This window comes from Danio rerio, chromosome 23, assembly GCF_052040795.2.
Source record: "Danio rerio strain M-AB ecotype USA chromosome 23, GRCz13ab, whole genome shotgun sequence".
Lineage (NCBI taxonomy): Eukaryota > Metazoa > Chordata > Actinopteri > Cypriniformes > Danionidae > Danio > Danio rerio.
In genome coordinates, this window is record NC_141043.1 from 15,985,087 (window position 1) to 15,995,000 (window position 9,914).

The 9,914-nt window shown below is 37.8% G+C and overlaps 1 protein-coding gene across 4 annotated transcripts in view; it reads right to left on the reverse strand.

Moving 5' to 3' along the window:
* Positions 1-9,914, reverse strand: part of nkain4 (sodium/potassium transporting ATPase interacting 4) — a 140,539-nt gene that overhangs the window by 25,065 nt on the left and 105,560 nt on the right. The window lies entirely within an intron of this gene.

Sequence of the window (9,914 nt, forward strand, 5' to 3'; positions counted from 1 at the left end):
GGATAGGATGACTGTCTCATGAATATTTATGAGACACGTCACAAAGTATGCTTGTACAGTACCATGTCACTTCCTGAAAGTGCAGATTTCAAATCCAGAAGATAATAATACTACAAAAAAAGCGCAAAATTAGCAGAAGTCATTGCGGCTGAATAAAGGACTTATAAATCCTCCACTTCAAATGAGCGTGTATTTATAAGTAAAGTTCAGAGATATAACTTTTTTACCTCAGGAGTTTCCCTAGATGAGACGATGAAACTAAACATCACCATGAAAAATCTTAAAGGGTCTTAAAAAACCAAAACATATTTTTTGAGCTGTTTACAGTCATATATCTGTCCCGTGGTGCTATAAACACTATTAGGACACATATATTTCACAAAAAGTGAAAATTGGTTGTTCTTGCAACTTCATTAATATGCATGATAGCTTTGAAGACTGTTTGTACCTGTACGGTGTTCAGATTGCAGAGAGACACCACGTTGTGTTGCCAAAACAAGTGAGAGAAGAAGAATTGTTTAGAGATACAGCCCGTCAGTATTGATTTTATAATTTGCTGCATCAAAGGCTTTGTTTTCATTTTCCTGCTATGAGAGCGCAGCTGGACTCACATGTGGATTATAGTGCACATGACTCACGACGCTCAACAAAAATACGTGTCTAAGGAACATTTTTTACCTATAGAGCTTTTTTTCATCTGGAAATGGTGAAATCCGGATTTGCCACTCGTCTCCTTAAAAAAGACGCCGCTCCAGTTGGTTGTTGATTGTCCTGTCTCTGCAGATTTAGTAAGTAAGCAATCAGTAGTCTTTGTTCATTTATCCAGATGGCAAAGAAAGTTTGAAAGTTTCTGATAAGAAAATGACAGATGATGATGACCGAAATGGCCTCAACATGATGTCAGATTGACATTGTACCCCAATGTCCTAGGAACGCTGCATTTTGTTTGGAAATGAAAATTAGGTTGACGTCAGAACTCAATAACAGGACGTCATTGTCCAACGTCTAATCTTAAACCAACTAAATATCAATGTCTAATGATGTTATAGCTTGATGTTGTGTGGATGTTACCACAATGATGTCAATCAGACTTTTTTTGGTTGCCATACCTGACGAATAAATGACAGTATTTGACGTCAATATGATGTTAGTTTAAGATCTTGGCTTGACGTTGGATTTTGGTTACTTTCCAGCACAACCTAAAAGCAACCAAACGTCAATGTCATTTGATGTCATAATTTGACATCAAAATATCATTGTCCTTGGCTAGACATTGAATCTTGAAATCTAACCTAATATAAACGTCTTATGACGCTGTGTGCCTGCTGAGCAATAACTAGATGCACGTTAACAAATTGGAAAAACGCCTCAGCTTTTCCCAGCGTAATACTCTCTACTCACTACTTTTGAGTAATTTCTGAAAGGACTACTTTTTACTCATACTTTGAGTAATATTTACAACAGATAGTATACTTTTACTCTACTTGCACTACATTTTTAGGCAAGTAATTCGACTTTTACTCAAGTATGATTTTTCAGTACTCTTTTCACCACTGATTATGAATGATAATTAAGATTACTTTCAGGTTGCATATTGTTTTCATACTCAAGCTGTGAAGGAGCATGCTTAAGGGTTAAATACCAACTTTTATGATGCTGAAGCAACTTTAGCTTTTTTTTTGTTTGTGAATATATTATTCAGCTGGTTTATCACCTTGTGATATTTTCATTTTTGTGCTGCTAAAACGAATTAGTGTTTAAAAATGACTTCTTGTTTAGGTGTTTTGTGTTTTAGTTGTGAGAATGCAATTTAATTAAAACTGTAAAGTTGATCAACAGTGTATCTTCCATGCAGTCTAAAGTGACATCATAAGGGTTTCAGTGGGAGCATTAAAAATGTACTTTTAACAGTTATGTAATCGATAATGCAATTGAGTTACTTTTGGAATAAAATAACTTGTAACTGTAACTAGTTATTATTTTTCCATAACTAGCACAACACTGGTATGAATGCTTTCTTATTTTCATGGTGCATTGTGAGACTTTTAAGGGAGTGATGGTTTTAGAAGAATTTTGTTACTGAGAACGCAGTTAAAATGGCTGACTTTTTAGCGGCCTACTAGTATACCGACTGCTTCAAAACCAACAGCCACCAAATGGCCACTTTGATTTCACACGGTCTTTAAATCTCTCCGGCTATGAAACATCCTCGGAGTGATAAAATTTTCCTCTGCTCGCTTGTAATCACTTTGATGTTGGTGAAATTGTGGAGAGCATAAATATAGAGTACAGTCCAGCACACGTTGCTGCCCATAAAACACACAACGCCTCCTGCTGAGCGACGATGCTGAAAGGTCATCTGAAAACAAAGGCAAACAGGACGAAACTGTAAAAAAGAAAAACTGATTATTTCTGCACAGCGCAGTTCGTCCTGTTACACCAATGTTATGAGAGTTACAGCCCATGGGGAATGTTCAATGTTGGTGGTAAATGAAAGAATGGTATTCCCTACTTTTTTGGAACAGCGAACACATTAATAGTCAGTGGAGGGCTGTTGTTTGACCTGTACAAACAGAAGAGAGGCTTATCTCATCCCCAGGGCTTCCTCTCCCGCTTAGAGAGCTTGTTAAAGCTTGTTCTGCCAAGAACAAACATCCCAAAAAAGCAATTTTGTGTTTAATAAACATCTAATAGACATCTTAACATAGATTTCTCGGCTAAAAAAAAGAGTTGTCATACTGACTTCGAAGAATAGTCCCAAAATAGACCGGTCATCAAATGTGCAGATTATGCAGACTACACATATGTGTTCATTCAGTGCTCATTGCTATGCGTTTGTAGTTTTGGGCTGTTCTTAGGCATCTATTAGATTTTCACCGACAGCTCAAATGTAGTCTTTTTTTTAATACAAAAACATACACACATTCAGATACAAGCAGACAACCCATGCAGGCTTATAGGAGAAAAAATGTGTGATGTGTATAACAAAATAATATGATGTTGCTTATTGCACGTTTCAAAGTGAGTGGCAATAAAGGTCCATTCAGTTTTATCGGAAACAAATAAAAGTGAAAGTGCTGCTGAAGCAACTGTGACATTTGTAGCTACTTCTGTTTTTTTGTGTGTTAATACATGATCCTTTTTGAAAACTTCTGGGATATAATTTAATTGTGACTACATATGCCATGGTGATACATAAACACAAAAAATAATAAATAAATAGAGGTAGCTTTTGTAAAAATGCATCTTTCTGAGAGATTTAATATGGTAATAAATATGCACGTGGCAATGTGGATGTTATTGGTCTTGGCAGCATAAATGTGTTACACTGCTGCTGCTTTGAATATTATGGCAGAGCAAGTACTGGGAAGTAGAGCTGTAATCGCGCTATAAAAGTTAGGCCCGATGAGTACATTTTGATTGACAGCGTTTTAAAAGCCTGAAATCGTTTATAGAATGACATTATTCAAATGTGCACATGCACACAGCTCCCTTGCCATTTTTCGTGAATGAGTCGTTTATATGCGTTTTAAATTTATTTATTATTTACAAACATAGGCTATGGGCCACTTGGAATTTGAAACAAAGAAATAAAATAAGTCCTCTGTAACATCGTAACATCTCAGCACTCTAAATAGGCCTAGGTACACACACCTAGCCTTTAAATTGGCCAACACACCAATAAAAATAAGTCTTAACAAATAAAATTAGAATAAATTCTAAACTATGATGAGTATTTGGCAATAGCAAAATTAAGATTAAGGGATCTATTTTGACGGTCCATGCGCATAGCGCAAAACGCAGAGCGCAAACGCTTTCAGGGCGTGTCAGAACGCATTTTTGCTAATTTAAGGATGGGAAAATCCGCTTTGCGCCATGGCGCATAGTCTAAAAGGGTCGAGTTTATTTTCTTAATGAGTTATAGGTGTGTTTTGAGAATAAAATCAATTAGAGTCTCATCTCCCATTCCCTTTTTGGCATAAAGTAAGATCACTTTCGATTTTGCTCTCGTGGATAGCAACACAAAAAAAAAAGCGTCTAAGCTTGTTTTTAATAAAACAAATATAAATATGGATATAATAAATATTACTGCTAATAATAATAACATTATACAAAAGCAAATTAAATGAACTGAAAAAGCCTCCCGAGATAAAGAAAGTAAGGCAGTGGTATTTAAATCTTCATGTAGGCTAGAAATTAATATGTTTTGCAATATTTTAATAATTTATATTTATATCCTGTATATATCCTTATATATATATATATATATATATATATATATATCCTTATATATATATATATATATCCGAGCTAAAAGTACCAAAAGACTATTGCGCTGCGCCTTGCGCCACATTGCGCCGGGTGTATTATAGGGCCCTAAGGCTCTGTGGGATTTGTTTCGCCACTTCTCTTCACAATCTCGCCTTAAGGCGACGGTGAAGCTGAATAATAAAAAAATAATGCCAACATTAGCCTATTTACTCTGTCTACATTATGATTTTATGGTTTAATTAATATTCAGTTGTAATTTATTTGAAAATCCTTTACTCACCAAGATTAGGTTACGTGTTTATGTGGAGGAGCATTATTGAATCCACTGTAAATGGCTTAAGCGTGGTCCTGCACTCACTGAGCAGCACTGAACACGCTATTACAGCTGCTGTTACTGGCCAGGATGCATAGTACTGTTCTGGCTAATTTAGAATGTTTTGGGTAGGATTGTTTGTTCATCTTTCACCAGCCAAGAACATCCACTTCATTTTCTATGACAGCAGTTTCAATGTAGCGAGTGACCTAGTCTTATTCCCTGTCAGCTTGCTGTACATACATTGCTGTTTAGCGCTCTACCATAATATGCAGTGTATGAGCGACCACGAAATACCAAGAATAAAAGCTCTTTTCGAACTGCTGGCTGGCCTGATCGCAGTCAAAATTCGCTCTTTTTGACCTCTCCATCATCACTTGTTTCACCTTTGCACGGATGGATTTTAATGTTGTAACAAACGATTTGATTCTTTTCTCACACTAATCGAAATGCATCACATGACTGTTCATTTACCCGGCTCGACTCCATCTAAAATTATAGAAATAAAGCCTGACCCCACCAGAACCCGTCGGGTCCTGTCGGGTTCGGGCAATGATTTTCAGCTCTACTAAGAAGTATTTACTATATGTAGCTCGTGTAGCAGATCTAAACACAGGTGGAGCTGGGGTGGAGGAGGATCTCTTAAAAAACATGCTGCACATGCTATTGTAAAACAACAGTAGCTATGCTTCCATCCGCAAACGCTAATTAACTTTATAACTGGATTATCACAAAAAAGGTGTGATAATAAAGCAGCATAAAGTCAAAACGAACAACATTGTCACTTCCTGATTAACTGGCACCAAATATCAACAGTAAAAAAGGAATTTGCTGCGATCGAAGCTGTGTGAATCTTTTCTTTATTTATTAAAAGACTTGCACCTTTGAAAAAAGTATGCCGACATGCAATGAACATGTGGTGGCGTTAAAAGATATGAGAAACAGAGCACAGACGCTCTTGACCGTTGATTATTAATCTAACAACACTAATACTGAAACGGTTATGGTTATGGTTAAAATGACCAAAACAACATTTCAGATGTTATACAATGAGCTCAGCCTGCTGGTTTGTCCATTCACACACATTTTCATCATCACATGATCTCAAAATCACACAAAATAACAAAATCACATCACTTTTTTTTTTTTTTTTAATACGCATACTGGAAATTGTTTGATAAAAGTGTTTTCATCTTAGTTTATGCACATCTTTTCTTTAAAAAAAAAAAGTTTACCCTACAGTTATGCACAAAATTATTTTTTTTATGCACTTTTTCAAAAGTTATGTGCATCTTGGTGTTTTTATCAACCAATTTTTATGCGCAAATACAAAATACATATTCTAAAAATGTGGAAACGTAGCTAACGAGGCATTTAAAATGCAGAGTAGCAAGCTCAACGGCTGCTGAGGCGACAGCAATCAATCTCCTGCGCCATGTAATTAATGACACAAGAGCAGATCAGGTGATCTATTGGCCTGCGGATGCATAGATTTATATTTGTAATTTGAGCATGTTTTTAGGATATAAGAGATATATGGTGTTTTTGCAAAAAAAGACATGCCAATTTTCAATGTCAATATCTATTTCCAATAAACCTTTTCAATTTGCAAAGTTTGTGCACTTTGAAGGGCAATGAAAAAATGGCACCCTATACACTTACGCACTATGTACTTATCCACTTACACACTCAACAGCATAGTATACGCATGTAGTGTCGTCCCAAATGGAGCACTAATGGGTTTTTTACTAAGCAGAAATTCAAAACTTTCCCTGATGTCATTTGAATCAAATCAGTGAAATAAATGACCAAACTACCAAATAATACCTGCCATGATGAGTATAACCACATTCTCTATTGGGAGGCGCTATAATCACTCTCGTAGGAGAATTTTGCTTTCACAATCCAAAATAGATGCATTAATCCAACATCAGCTCTGCCCCTTTCGCTACATGCGCAAAGTTGAGTGCGTGGTGTCCAACATAACTTAATTTTAACAGTTGAATAAGTGCATCATCCTGGTATTTAAAGACCACTTGTTATTTGTAGAGTTTTCAGTGTGAATGCACTACTTGCACTATCTATACTACAAAATGGCGTAGAATAATGAACAAGTATGCGACACACCAATAAACTTTATATGGAGCTAATAATGTTTGTTTTTAATCTTTCTAAATGTATTAGATCACAAACACTACAGTAAAAGCGTTTTAAGGTCAAACATTCAGTACATGAAAATACACAAAAAATATAGGTCTTTTTGAGTGACTAACCCTACCCTGTAATTATGATTTATGTGAAAAGCAATAAAAGTTGTTGGTGTTTGACTGCCATTAGTGTTTATTTCAGTGAATTTAGCAATAATGCAGGCAGAAGTGCATTTTTACAACTAGCCAAGTAGGGTTTGTCTGCGGACTGCAAGTCATGGCTTAACTTGAAGTAATGAAGACCCACATGTGTCAACTATGTTTTCGGTAAGATGCCACCGTACACAGTTATTAACATCTACCTATTCCACTCTGCACGTACAGCCGTGAGTTGCACAGGCTTTCATATTTGTGCTCACCATTCCACAGTTAGCTCCAACCACAGGGGGTGACGCAGAGTAGTCTAACTGTCATGACAAAGCAGATGAAGTAGTCAGTGAGCGGAGTAGCTAATATCAAATGAATTGGCTGTGGATTAAATTGGAGAAAAAGCACGAAAACATTTGCTGAAAATGTTCTCTGGAAAGTATTTCTGTCATCTTGCCAACAATATCTCATTGTGAAATCTTGCATGGTTCGGTGGGATCTCAATAACTGCAAGTTATGCCTCTACTGCAAGTTACACCTCTCTCTTGCAGTTTACAGACAGATACACTTGGATTAGCCTGGCTTGCAAACATGAAATCGGAAAACTTAGGCACAATAACATGGACACCATTTTACAAAGTGAGCTGAGTAATACATTATTTCTCACAAAAGTATCTGAGTAGATCATCTTCCCATGGACCGAACATTCCTTTTTTTTATCAAGACTTTGATATAGACTTCAAAGTTTGATAATTCATATGGTTTAGATACATTCTCACAAAACACAACTAGGAGGACACAGAGACATCCTCTCCTGAATGTCCATATAAGAGTATTTTGAATTTCATTTTCAACACATTTTCCTCCTGCGCGCACACACACGCACACGCACACCCACACACACACACACGCGCACACACAAACACAAACACACACACATTTTGACTCGATAAAATTGTCGATAAAAAATAGCTCCCTACAAAACCAGAAATTCTGCCGGGCAGACAGACAAATGGACAAAAAGACAGACAGACAACCAGACAGAAAGCCGGAAAGACAGACGTTCAAACAGATGGACAAACAGATAGAAAGATGTACAGATGGACAGACAGTTGGATGGACAGAGAGAACAGAAAAAAAAACGGACGGATTGACAGACACAGAGAGATGAATTGATGGACACAGAGAACAGAGAGATATATAGACAAACAGATGGACAAAACGACGGATGAAAGAACGGACGGAAAGACAGGCAAACTGATGGACAGACAGACAGACAGACGGACGGACAGACTGACAGACAGACAAACAGATGAACAGTCAGAAAGACAGATGGACAGTTAGATGTATGGACAGAGAACAGATAGAAAGATAGATAGACGAAGGGACGGACATACAGACACAGAGAGATGAATTGATGGACAGAGAGAACAGACAAACGGATGGACAAAAAAGACAGACAGACAGACAGAAAGAAAGAAAGACAAATGGATGGACAAACAGACGAACAATTAGAAAGATAGACAGACAGATGGATGGACAGAGAGAATAGACAAAGACAGATGGCCGAATGGAAGATAAAGACACAGAGAGATGAATGGATGGACAGATTGACAAACAGACAGACAGACAGACACAGAGAGATGGACTAAAAGACAGACAGACCGATGGACATATAGACAGATGGATAAAAAAGACAGACAGACAGATGGACATATGGACAGATGGACAAAAAGATGGACAGACAAACGGACAAAAGGACAGACAGACGGACGGACGAACGGACAGACAGACGGACAAACAGACGAACAGCCAGAAAGACAGATGGATGGACAGAAAGACGGATGGACGAAAGGACAGATAGACAGACACAGAGAGATGAATGGATGGACAGAGAGAACAGACAAATAGAAAGACAGAAGGACAGACAGACAGACTGTTAGGCAGACAGACAGACAAACAGAAGGACATTCAGAAAAACAGATGGACAAACAGACAAAAAAAACAGATGGACAGACGGTTGGACAGAGAGAACAAACAGATGTACAGATGGAAAAACAGACGGAAAAACAGTTGAACAGACAAGTGGATGGACAGAGAACAGAAACACAGATGGACGAATGGACAGATAAAGAGATGCAGACAGATGAATGGATAGACAGAGAGAACAGAGAGAGGTACAGACAAACAGACATATGGACAGATGGACAAAAAGACAGACAGACAGACGAACAGACGGACGGACAAACAGACAAATGGATAGACAGACAGATGGATGAACAGAGAGAACAGACAGAAAGATAGACAAATGGACAGACAGACAGACAGACAGATGTATAGACAGATGGACAGACAGATAGATGGACAGAGAGAACAGAGAGAAAGACAGATGGACGGATAGACACAGACAGATACAGAGAGATGAATGGATGTACATACAAACAGATGGACAAACAGACTGAGAGGCAGGCATACAGACAGACAGCAAGACAGATGTACGGACAAATGGACAGACAGATGAATGGACAGATGGACAGAAAGACAGAGAAATGGAAAGACAGAGAGATGGGCAATCAGATTGAGAGGCAGGCAGACAGACAGATGGACAAAAATATGGACAGTTAAAAGCGGATGGACAGAGGGAATAAACAGAAAGTCACATGGACAGATGGACAGACACAGAGTAATGAATGAATAGACATAGAGAACAGACAGACAGATGGACAAAAAGACAAACAGACAGACAGAGAGACAGATGGACAAAAAGACAGGTGAACACACAAACACATGGACCGAGGGATGGACGGACATACACTAAAAGAGCAGACAGAGGGATAGATAGATAGACAGACACACAGACAGACAGTAAGGCAGATGAACAAACAGACACACAGACAGACAGACAGACAGACAGACAGACAGACAGACAGACAGACAGACAGACAGACAGACATATGGATAGATGGACAGACAAATGGACAGACAAAACAGATAGATGGACAGAGAGAAGATAGATGGACAGACAGACAAACAGA